The following is a 13,167-nucleotide window of genomic DNA, read 5'->3' on the forward strand; positions in this document are numbered from 1 at the left end:
GTTGGCCTGCACTGCAAGAAATATATGCCTATTAGGAATAGGCTAGAACGAAAATGAAAAGTTCAACTGAGTTATTTTTTTTTATGTGCTAAGATTACAATTGATTCCTTTGTTTGTCGAAGACAAATAAATATAAAAACCCGTCCAACTAGCTGACTGAGGTGAAAAAATGTAAATCCTACGCTTTGTTTTTCACACTTTTCTTTTACACCTATTTTTATGGGAAAAAAAAACTCAGATCGTTTGTGTTTATCATCAATTGGTATTTTTACATTAAAAATTACGAAAATAATGATCGAAACAGAACATGTAAAGGGCAGCTCAGTCACGAGACTCCACCATTGTGGGGCTTGGAATGATTAGATGAAAGCAACTTTATCTTTTGAGCAAAAAGGCTGTTTCGGCAACTATTACATGTGAACATCAAGTCACAAGGCAACAATATCAAGTCACAAGACAACAATCTTATTATTGCATTAAGGTGCGACTCAACACTAAACTGAGTTAGAAAATTTTGTGAGGGGGGCTAAAAAAGTAAAATTTACACTGACCTAGACAGGTTAACACATTAGTGGGTTAATATGTGGCTAGATTTGAAGAAATCTCTAGTTTTTTTTCATACATGAGGAATAATGAAGACCAAGGGGGGAAATTTATGCTAGATTACCTTTCTTTCAAGTTGAAATGTAGTCTAAGATAATTGTTTGGTAAAATTGAGGGGATGATCTCCTCTCATAATCCCTCTGTGACTTCTGGCATAAGCAGTGACATGTGAAAGCCACTTCCGATGGCCTAAATTGAAAATGTTGTGCAATCAATTTGCACGAGTTGATGTAGCATCACCGAAATGCGTAATTTACAATATGACTTGCAAACTTTTGGCTTATAAATAGAGGCCTTCAATATAAAATTTAGAGAGATGAGAAATAGTATTTTATGAGTGTTATTTTGAATGAAGCATATTCTTTTAATATAAGAGAGAATGATACTGTTTTCTCCTTGCATTTTAGAGAAAGATTGTAGTTTTTTTAATACAGTGAAAATCTTTTTTAGTCTTGCTATTGGTTTTTCCAATTAAGTTTTTTACATAAATCTCGTGTCATTTCAATTGATGTATTTGTACGTGTTGACCTTCTTGTCCGGTGAAGTGAAGATAAAGTTAATTCATACCATTGGTGTCTAAAAAAATGGTTATTTAATTAGTCACTGTTATATAGTACATATAGACTCATGCTGGATTTACATTTACCTTGCCAATTGATCTGATTAACTATTTAAAATTCATTTTTCTCTAAACTTTATTTTAACTGTATGATGCTCTCTTGCGTAACAACTCCCCCACTGCTCAAGAGAATAAATAAAAGTTGAACCAACTTTACAATAGGAACTCCATAAGGACACTGAGAGACCAATGTGCAATTCCTTGATTGTAAAAATATCTGAATCGCTAGGAAAAAGTACTGTGTGACATAAGCCATTATTATGATGTTAAGAGAGTTCTACTTAATCTGAAAAGCATGCAATCAAGACAATTTCCCAATTGTAATCTTCTTAACCTAACTAACAAATGACGAATACAATGTGACTACTGAATAGATGTTATATGCCAATGCCATCACAAAGCAGCAGGCTGATCAAATATTTTAAATTCAAAACGACAAAACAAAAACAAAAAAAGATAGATTATGTTCTATCCTAGAGGAACCGTGATAAATATTGTATAGTATGTGCTCAGAGATACCCTATAGAGAGGTATCTTGGTTGGCTTATAGCTAATATCTCAATCACTGCGCACAAGCAATAAGCTTATAGCCAAGACGTGGGTGTGTGCATAGTGTTGGCAGTAATAGTAGAATAGGTTGAAAAGTGTGTACCTGGGGTCTTAAGCCTCTTATTTATAGGGGTTAAGTCTTGGGTTTGTGTAGATCTCCCAGTTGTATTAGGATTCAACTCCTCTTCTGTTGGGATAAGGACTTTATCCTGTTTGGCTTTATTGATTAGATATTATTAGAATAATTGGGTAATTATCCATTAAGAGATCCTTGGGTGAGTAGTTAGGATATGGAATATATGCATAACAGTTTCCCCCCATCCCGGTATTGCGAAGCTCGGAATGCTAGGGTGTTTAAGTGAATTCGACTTTTAACTCGGACTTGGTCTTGCCGCGGTCGTTTGTATGGATATCATGATGTTCCATGCTGATCTCGTCGAGGATTGGAACGTGAATCCGATGTTTAATATGTCGGTTAAACTATGAGTCCGAACAAGAGAATTTTTCTTTTGTCGAGATCTCATTTGTCGATTCTGGTCGCGGTAATGTTCTCGGTCATACTGCTATGGATAAGGTCATATCTGAGCTTTGTCATATCAGGTTAAACTTTCGCTTCTTGCCTGCAATGACGGTTACGACGCTCCACGTGTCTCACGCCCATTTGGGGTTCGTGTGTCGTGGATAGTGTGCTGCTCTGAAACTGCTCGTGTGATGATTGCCTTGGTTTAATACATGGGCAGTGTTTTCACCCCCTTGCCCTTGGCCATTCAAACGTTTGAGGCCTTTCATATTCGCGCCCAAGGCTGAGATTGCCTTTAAATTCTCCTTCTCGTGTTTGTTTAGAGCTTTCACATCTTCGTCTCCTTTTCTGAGCATTTTCATTTCTGGGCATCTCCTTTGAGTAAGTCTTCTAGTTCCCTTGGTGTTGTTCTTCGTGAGGACCTTTGAAGGGTTGAGTTCTAGCTTGTCCTTTCCTTATTCCTCCATACTCAGGTAATTTTTACTCCTTTCATTTCCTTTCTGTCTTTGATTCCAGTAGTATTTGTGTTTCTTTCAATTTTGGAGACTGGAATTCACAATTGTTTCTTACTAGGGGGTTAGTTTGTGTCCCCTCCTTAAGTTCCTTCCTGTCACTGAGGAGGCTCTTCATTTTTGGGGCTTCTGATGAACATCCTTGGTTCATCTTCTGGTTCAGCTGCTGGTCAAGGTGATGGAGAACATATTGATGAAGAGATGGTGAAACAATTACCTCGGTCGGTTCAGTATTGGTTTTACGATAAAGAATACTCCGAGGAGGAGAAGCTTCAATAACTTCTTCAAGGCCATGGAGGAGGTTGTCGGGGTTCCCGAGGTGGACGCAGTAGGAGAGGGCGAGGCAGGAGAGGAGTAACGGAACGCCAATCTCAACTTAATTTTGGTAATGCTGTTGGCAGGGGTGAACCTTCTTCGGTCTCAAATCCCGTAGTTCCTCATGGGCCAAGCTCTTCTTGTGACCCAATTCCTCTTCCTTATATTTTTCCTTCATCTCACGTCACTTCGGGTCCGAGATCCATTCTAGATCAGATCCTTCCCTTCGGGCTCAGCGATAGATCTTCTAGTTTTTCTTTACCCGAATTAGGTTTTTCGAGGTTTAAAACCCCTTTTACCTCGTTTTGTAATTCGACTTCAAGTCAAGTACCTTTTATTGATCTAGACAGTAGTTCTGAGAGTTCTCTCCCTTTTTCTTAGAGTCTCCATTCGTGGCAATCCGATGTTAGTAGTCTGGTGTTGGACCCAGTTGATTTTTGTACTGACTTTCACCCTTCATGTTTCAGGTCTTTAGTCATGGATGATGCCGACGTTCAGAATTATGTCCTTTTAGAGATCCTCAACATGAGATCAGTTATGTCGGCAGCTGAGGTGACCCAACTTCCTGTTGGGGACCCTTCGGGGGTTGACATTCTTCCGGTGGGTGATAATCCGGTGTGTACGGGTCCTGGTGATGACGAACCTCATTATTTCTTTTTTTATCGGGATCTGATCACCAAAATTGGACTTCGGTTTCCCCTTTCCTATTTTCAGATTTCTATGGTCCGTAGGCTCTGAGTTGCGCCTACACAACTTCATCCCAAGTCTTGGGCCTTGTATTCGAGGTTTTGAACAAGTTTGTGAATATCTCTACCTTCCTTGTACAGTTGATTTGTTCTTTTATCTGTTCAATGTATATACAGCTCGGTTTGGGGCCGAGGTCAAGGAAAGAAAAGGTTGGGTTACCCTCCGAGGTGCTCCAGGTTGGGGTATTTTTATTTCCTTCACCCAATCCTTTAAAGGCTTCAAAGAGGCCTATTTTAAGGTGGCAGCTCGTCCTGATTCCCTCCCCTGGTTTGCGGTGAAATGGTTGGACAATGGGGATTTAGCGTCACAGTTTGAGCTTTATTGGACGCAGAATCATTACCAAAGGCGTCCTAAGGATTATACTACTCCTGGAGTAGCTCTTTCTGAATCGGAAACATTAGCTGCTTCCGTCCTAGTCGAATATGCCAAAGAGTTTGGCATCATCGACTTAAGTCGGATTGTAGATAAATTTGGAGATGATCTCCTTTATGAACTCGGTATATGGTTCTCCTTGCGATGTTTACTTTAATTTATCTCATAACTTGCATTCTAATTTTTGGCTCTCTTTTGCAGTTAGCATGACGAGCTCTGTGTACAAGAAATTTTTGTCGAAACCTAAGAAGACTTCTTCGAAGGGAAATGCGACTGACGATGCCGTCCTTGATGCCGAAATGACAAAGAAAAGGCTGCTCGATGTTGCTACCGGAGGCAGCTCGTCTGTCATGGGCGACACTGCGCTCTCATCTGAGGTCTTTGCCTTTCAGTTTACCCCTTCTATATCTCCACCTCCACCCCTTCCTCATGCTCCTCAAGGGGATGTTATAGTCTTGGAGCCCTGTGAGCTATGGAGGGTAGAGGTTTAAGACCGACTTAGGGCTGCCCTGAAGCCTCCCCAACAATTTATGGGTGGTTCGCCCTTGACTCCCGACATTAGGATTATGCTGGCTCGAATGGAGGAGGAGGTGTTGAAAATGGCTTCCTTGATCCAATCTTTCCAAGACGTTCATCAGAGGCTCGATTTGTCAACTGCCTCTAACTGTTCACTCACCATTAAGATGGATGAGCTCTTGGGGAAGCAGGATGAGCTTTGCAAATTGAAATTTGAGTTGGAAGTGAAGGTCCAGGATCTTGCCTCCGAGTTGGCTGAGGTGAAGGCAGCACTAGCTTCGTCCAATGTCCTAGTAGACAACTTGAGCGCTGAGAAGGAGGCTTTCTCAAAAACTTTGGCTAACAAGGATGCTGAGCTTCAGAAGGTGCAGGCCGACTTTGAGGAAGCTCGGACTGTCATTGCAACTGCCACCATTTATTCCTTTGAGAATACTGTTGCACAAGCTCAGGTTCTGAACCGCGGTCTTATCACGGAAGGGATGGACGTCGCCTATGGCGTGATGGATGGCTCCATCGTTCCTGAGACTCCGGATCCCGAGACCCCTGAAGAGGATGAGGGCCTGATCGAAGTCGATGAAGTTGTTCCTGCTGCTGCTGAGGAATGAAGGGGTCAGAATGCCGACTTTGCAATTTGTTTTGAGGACTTAGGTCCCCTTTTTACATTTACATGAACATCTTGGCCATTTCACTTCGGCCTTTTAATTTTAGTTTTGCAATTTAGTTTGGTATTATGCTTCCGAGATCATTGCTTTATTTTATTCGTTTGAGACCCTATTTATCATAATGTGGGATTCACTATCAATCTCGTTCTTATCGTACTCTGACTTATGATTGCCGAGTTTCGCGAGACAGTTATAATTAACTTAAATAAATCTTGTTCGTCAACAGAAATATTCTTCATTAAATGATTAGGCCTATAGGCCCGTATTATTTGTATAAAGATCCAATTGCCTCAAGATCGAGATCGAAGCTCATCTTATTTGCATATAAGTGAAATCTATCTACTGAATGAGCTTAGAAGCTCGTCTTATTTGCATAGAAATGAAATCTATCTACTGTTGAGCTTAGAAGCTCTTCTTATTTGAATAGAAATGAAATCTATCTACTGTTTCTTGGAGATCGAATTTTAGGCTTAGCTGTAGTAAGCCTTGAGCTTTTCCACGTTCCAAGTTCTTTTAACAGGTTTTTTAGAGATCGTCTCTAAAGCATAAAATCTTTTTCCCAAGTTTTCCTTAACTTTATAGGGGCCTTCCCAATTTGCGGTGAGCTTCCCATATCTGGCATTCTTGGTGCCGATGTCCGCTCTCCTTAGCACTAAGTCACCGTCCTGGAATGACCGTGGTCTGACCTTTTTATATCTGGCATTCTCTCTATTTTCATCTAGTAGGTCGAGCTCTACGGCCAATGCTTCATTATTCTTTTCCTAAGTTCCTTGTAGCCTTTGCACCCTTCTCCAGGACGGTTCTCCAATCTCAACTGGGATCATCGCCTCGCAGCCATACGTTAGCTTAAATGGAGTTTCTTCCGTAGAGGTTTGGGTACTCGTTCTATATCCCCATAAGATGAGGTGTAACTGTTGTACCCAATTTCCCTTAGCATCAAATAGTCTTTTTTTGAGGCCTTCTTCTATGATTACTTTATTAGCTGCCTCAGCTTGTCCGTTAGTTTGGGGGTGCTCAACTGAAGCAAAATGGTGTTTTATCTTGAAGTCGACCATCAATTCTTGGAGCTTTTTGTCAGCGAACTGTGTTCCATTGTTCGTAATGATCTCGGCTGGAAGGCCAAATCAGCTTATAAGATTTCTTTCGAAAAATCTTTGAATCCTAGCCGAGGTAATGGTGGTGAGGGGTTCAGCCTCAATCCACTTGGTAAAGTAGTCTACTGCCACTATCAACTACTTGAATTGTCCTTCAGCCGCGATAATGGGTCCTAGAGGTTCATTCCTCACTTGTAGAACGACCAAGGTGTTGTGATGGTTTGCAGCTCCTCAAGGGGTGCATGATGGAAGCGTGCATGTTTTTTACATTGGTCACATCTTTTGACGTGTTCCTTTGCATCTTCTTCCATAGTGGGCCACTAATATCCTGCCCTGAGTGCCTTTCTAGCTAGAGCCTTTCCTCCCATGTGATGTCCGTTGATGCCTTCATGGATCTCGGTCAAAACATAATCTGCCTCACCTTGATCCAGACATTTAAGCATAAGTGTATAAAAACATCTCTTGTAAAGTTTCCCTTCTACTATGGTGTAGCAAGCCGAGCTTTTTGCTAACTTCTTGGCTTCTAGGACCTCGTCAGGGAAGGTTCCTTTTTCGAGGTAGGCAACTTTTGCCCTCCTCCAATCCTCATTCTCAGTTATCAACATCACACAAGTCGGCTCCGGAATATTTTGCTCTAACACAGTTCGGTGGTTTCCCGAGCTCTTTGTGCTGGCGAGCTTAGACAAGATGTCCGCCCTGCTATTCTCGTTTCTGGGTATATATTGGACCATCGCTTCATCGAACTCCGCCAGCAATTCCTTCACCTGTTGGAGGTATTTCATCATGAGGGGGCCCTTGGCTTGATATTTTCCCTCTACCTGCAAGGTCACGAGCTGCAAGTCGCTGAGTGTTTTTATTCTTTTAGCTTTGTGCTCCTTTGCTTGTGATATTCCTGCTATGAAGGCATCATATTCATCCTGATTATTTGAAGTTGGGAATGTGAGGTGTAATGAGTGTTCAATAGACACCCTGTCCAAGCTTTCAGTTATCACCCCGACTACACTTCCCTTAGAATTTGAGGACCCATCGACGTATATAGTCCAGAGGTTCTGATTCTCTTTCCCTTTGATGGGAGTAAGTTCCAGCACAAAGTCGGCCAATGCCTGAGACTTGATTGCATGCCAAGGTTCGTATGATATGTCAAACTCTGAAAGTTCAACAGCCCAGTTGATCATCCTTCCAGCTAGATCTGGCTTATGTAGTATCTGTCTAATGGGCTGGTTGGTTCGTACAACCACTGGGTGTCCCTGAAAATAAGGTCGGAGCCTTCTTGCTGTAGTGAGTATGGCGAATGCCACCTTTTCGAGCTTTTGGTATCTGAGCTCAGGTCCCTGCAATGTCTGCCCTACGAAATACACTAGCTTTTGTCCCTTGTCTGTTTCTCTTACTAGGGTGGCATTGATGGCTTCGTCTCCTACCGAGAGGTACAAAATCAGCGTCTCTCCAGGCTCCGACTTTGACAACACTGGTGGGGAGGCCAGATACTTCTTTATTTCTTCGAATGCCTTTCTGCAATCTTCCCCCCATCCGGACTCTGCCTCCTTTTTCAGGAGTTTAAAGAAAGGCAAAGATCTTTCAGCCGATTTTGGTAAAAACATGGTTAAGGCGGCTAAATGGCCTATCAGTTGCTGAATTTCTTTTTTATTCTCCGGTTCTTTCATCTCCAAGATGGCTTTGCACTTGTCAGGGTTGACTTTGATTCCCCTGTGGGTGAGCATGAAGCCCAGGAACTTCCCAGCTGGCACCCCGAAAGCACACTTGGTCGGGTTCAATCTAATTTTTCGAGCTCTTAATTGCTCAAAGGTTTCTTTCAGGTCGAACACGTGTCTATCCGCATGTATTGATTTGACGATCATTTCGTCAATGTATACCTCCAAATTCCTTCCAATTTGATTCTGGAATACTCGATTCATCATTCTTTGGTAGGTTGCTCCGGCATTTTTGAGGCCAAAGAGCATGACATTATAGCAGAAGTTTCCCTTCTCGGATATGAAGGCGGTTTTCTCGTGGTCATCTGGATGTAGTGGAATTTGGTTGTACCCGGAATATGCATCCATGAACGACAGTAGCTGAAACCCTGATGAGTTATCAACTAGCTGGTCTATGTTAGACATCAGATATGAATCCTTTGGGCAGACCTTGTTGAGGTCGGTGTAGTCCACGCATATTCTCCACTTCCCACTGGGTTTCTTTACCATCACGACGTTGGATAGCCATGTGGTGTATTGTATCTCTGTGATGAATCCAGCTTCCAGTAGCTCGTCCACGTGGTCGTTTAGAGCTTGACGTCAGTCAGAGCCCATTTTCCTTTTCTTTTGAGAGACTGGTTTTGATTCGGGGTACATGGAAAGCTTATGACAATAGAATGTAGGATCTATACCGGGTATCTCTGATGTTTTCCATGCGAATACGTCGGAATTCTCATTAAGAAACGAGACTAGCTGCGATTTAGTTTCAGCCTCCAAGCCTTTTCCGACCTTGGTATGACGTTTGCCATCCTCCCTAATGCTGATGTCTTCTAACTCTCCTTGGGATTCTGGACGAGGTGCTTGAAGCTCCCCTTTCATGTCCAGCTCGACCAGATTTACTTGATTTTTGCAAGGGTATAGGAATTGGTCTCTGAGGGAGACTTTGTCTCCACCTCTGACTCTTGGAGGGGATGATGGCCCACCCTGAAATATCCTCATTGTTTCATAGTAGCATTCTCTAGAATCCTTTTGATCTCCTCGTATGGTGACGACCTCATTCTTTGACCCCACCATTTTTAGTGCTTGATGCTTGGTGGAGACTAACATGTCCCGTTCATGGATTGAAGGTCGGCCAATGATTAGATTGTAAGATGAGGTCGCATCTACTACAATAAATTTGACTCTGCCAGCCCGGAATGCCTCCAATTAGCTCGGTGATACATGGTTTCAAATCCTGCTCATCTAGGTTCATCTTTTGGAAGGCATTCCAAAAGAGTATGTCGGCAGAGCTTCCGAGATCAATGAAAATTCTTTTGACTCGGCAATTAACTAACATCCCAGTGATTACTAAGCCATCAGTGTGGCCTGAGACGACCTTTTGTAGGTCTTCTTCAGTAAAAAATAACTTTGGGCCCGGGGGGGGGGTCAGGCCTACCAGCTCTTCCTTTGAAGGAAGGTCTGTCTCTAACCGACATGACCTCCTTTAAGTATCTCCTTCTAGTATTTGCAGTATCACCTTCACCTCCCAAGGCTCCACTTATCACATTCAGCGTTTTAAAACTCCGCTCGAACTGGCCGGGTCAACCCGAAAACCCGAAAACCAATCCCTTCACCGGTTCGAGTTACAAGTCAGATCATACATGCATTCGAATCGTTTTGACCCGGTCATAACCAGGTTCGACCGGCCGGTTCTGTAAAAAACTGAAACCCGCTGGGTTGTTTAACCCATCAACTGATGACAGTTAAGAAACACAAGTTGTACTGTAACCATCCAAAATGGTTTATAAACTGATATCTTTTTTATGTACTGGTCGATGTGGAACCTACTCAACCTTCAAACCAAGCTCGTACTGTCAAATCTTCATTAAAGAGAAAATGGGTGTCAGAAATTTGTGAGCCACGCACCAAAACCAGAATCTGGTTAAGGAGCTTCAAGACACAGCTGCATATGACGTCTCATTCCATGAAATTAATTGCATTCCATGAGTCAAACACTCTTGAATTTGAATTCTTAAGTGAGGATTTCAGGTTCAGTAGAATTTGACGCTCTTCAGATTTGACACTATTTAGTAGTGAGAAGAATGAGAGGAGAAGAAGAAGAAGTGGATAAAGGATTCACGGGGAAGCAAAGGCTACAAACATGTTTTTGGAGAGTGCAGCAGAAAAAGAAAAACAGTACGCATTAAGTAGTAACATAGAAGACAAAGAAAGTGGCGTTCATTGGAGCAACAATGCTTACCTTTGGACTCACCTAAGATGTGGATGCAAATGACGTCAGACACGTTTACTTTGGATGATCAATGCATGATGTTTTAACCATTCTGGGAAGATAATGAAGAACAAGTAACTGTTTCATGGAATAAAAATTAATATTTATCCATCTTCAATTGATATACTTAATTGGATATTTATTTAATTTAAAATTAATGACTATTCAAATTTTTTGTACACGACTTGTTTGAGGAAACTTCAAAAGCACCATGAGTTGTTAATATGAATAATATATTTATTAAAATTTATTATATATTATTTTAAAATCCGGTTGAACCCGGTTGAACCACTGACCCAGTGACCCAGTACCTCGACCGAGTCAATGACTGGTCCGAGTTTTAAAACACTGATCACATTGTATTCGAAGTCAGCTTCTTGGTATTCCTCATCTTTGTCTTCGACCTTCTTCCCTTTATTGGGATGATCTTGTCCTCAATCTTTCCTGTCATCCTTCTTCGGGCTAGGGCTTTTGCTCCGGCTTCTCTACCTTCGCTTGCTATTTTTCTTGCCCTGAGTTCGGATGAGGTATTGCTTAAGCTTCCCTTCTCTGATGTGCTTTTCAATAGCATCTCGGAGATCCCAGCAGTCATCTGTTGTATGGCCATTCTGATCATGAAAAGCACAATATTTGTTCCTGTCCAACCCGCCCTTGTTTTTAATGGGTCGAGGCCTTTTGACATTATGCATCTCGGTTTGAGCCACCTCTTTCCATATCCGAGATCTGGACATGTTCAATGGGGCGTAACTGACAAACTTCGTTCTTGGGAACGTTCGTCTGACCTCTTGTTGTGAGAGTCAGATGCCTTCTTTGACCCTTGTCGATCTCTATCCTTGCTCTTCTTGCTTGGACTTTGGCGATTTGGGCTTCGACCTCTAGATTCTCCATAGGCTCTCTGCATGTCTTCGATGTCGATATACTTATCTGACCTCCGTCGAAATTCCTCTAGGTCGTTGACCGGGTTCTTGTATATGAATTTTGCGAGTGAAGATTCGCCATCCAGACCAGAGATAATCAAATGCAAATGGACAAGTTCAGTTAAATTTCGTACCTTGAGGGCGGCTTCCTTGAAGCGATCAAGGTATTTTTGCAATGATTCATTGATTCTTCCCAGAGCATAGGCTGGCATAGGATGTGCTTTACTGGTGGCGAAGTTCAGGCGAAACGTACGAGCCAAGTCCTCAAATGAATCAATTGAGTTTCTGGGCAGCCTGGTTATCAACGCCATTGCCTGACCTGTCAAGGTTGTCGCGAAGATTCTGGCCCTGATAGGTCCAATTATTCCATCAAACAACATCTCCATCTTGAACGCCTCCAAGTGGGCGTCTGGGTCCTAACTTCCGTCATAAGAAGGTATTTTGGCACTTTTGAACCTCGACGGAATTGCCAAGTTCATGAGCCTCTGGGTGAATGGACTGTCATTAGCATCTTCATCATGGAGATAGTTATCTCCTTGGTCGTTGTCCTAACCTCCGTTTTCATGATGGTTCTCGTTGTGAACACCTCGAACCTGCTCAGTTGCCGGGTTTCGGAGTTCTTGCCCCTCAGCTTCAGGTCGACCTTCTGTAGCAGGTCGGCCTTCTCTCCTAGCTCGGCCTTCAGTGTTCTGGTTCCGTAGCTCGGCTTCCAGTGCCTCCATTCTTTGAGCATCCAATCTCTGTTAAGCCAGGAACCTGTTCTCCATCTCTTGCATCCTTTGAAGGATTGCATTCAAGGCAGTGTTAACTATGTAATCATTAGCTCTGGGTTGTTCATTCTGCGGTGGCTGACATACTGGCTCCGTCGCAGGGTTGCTTCGGGTCGTGTCGTGCAATGACTAAGCGCCGACCTCTCCGACCTGCACATCCACCAAAACCAGTTTGGCGAGATGTTGAAGACGCTCGATGGCAGATTGATGCGGTGGTAGGGGTTGAGCATTGCGTGATGTCGCACGATTGTTCGTCATCGTGGAATGGGAATCGAAATTTATCGTTTCCCACAGACGGCGCCAATGTTCAGTCCTAGAGGAACCGTGATAAATATTGTATAGTATGCGCTCAGAGATACCCTACAAAGAGGTGTCTTGGTTGGCTTATAGCTAATATCCCAATCTCTGCGCACAAGCAATAGGCTTATAGCCAAGACGTGGGTGTGTGCACAGTGTTGGCAGTAATAGTAGAATAGGTTGAAAAGTGTGTGCCTGGGATCTTTAGCCTCTTATTTATTGGGATTACCTATTGGGTTTGTGTAGATCTCTCAGTTGTATTAGGATTCAACTCCTCTTCTGTTGAGATAAGGACTTTATCTTGTTTGGCTTTATTGTTTAGATATTATTAGAATAATTGGGTAATTATCCTTTAAGAGATTCTTAGGTGAGTAGTTAGGATATGGAATATATCCATAACAGATTCAGTTCCCATATTATTCAGATGAGATAGCACTTAACTCCTTAACTCTGGTGTTTTCAGGCACAAAATTGTTAAATCTAAAATAGTTAATAAATAAATAAATAATAATTAAGAAAACAATACTTTTTTTGGTAATTAAGAAAAAGTACTTTAACCTTTAATATCTATAAAAAAAATTTAAAAATCTAAAAATAAATAAAATAATAATTTTTTTAGTTAAAATTATTTAAATAGTTATTTTAATTTATTTAATTAAAATAAATAATGCAATATAAACTGACCCATAAACTTGTAAACCAAATTTCGTAAAAATA

This window comes from Gastrolobium bilobum, unplaced genomic scaffold (assembly GCF_033153095.1).
Source record: "Gastrolobium bilobum isolate Gb01-03AN ecotype WA unplaced genomic scaffold, APGP_CSIRO_Gbil_v1 utg9731, whole genome shotgun sequence".
NCBI classification, from domain to species: Eukaryota; Viridiplantae; Streptophyta; class Magnoliopsida; order Fabales; family Fabaceae; genus Gastrolobium; species Gastrolobium bilobum.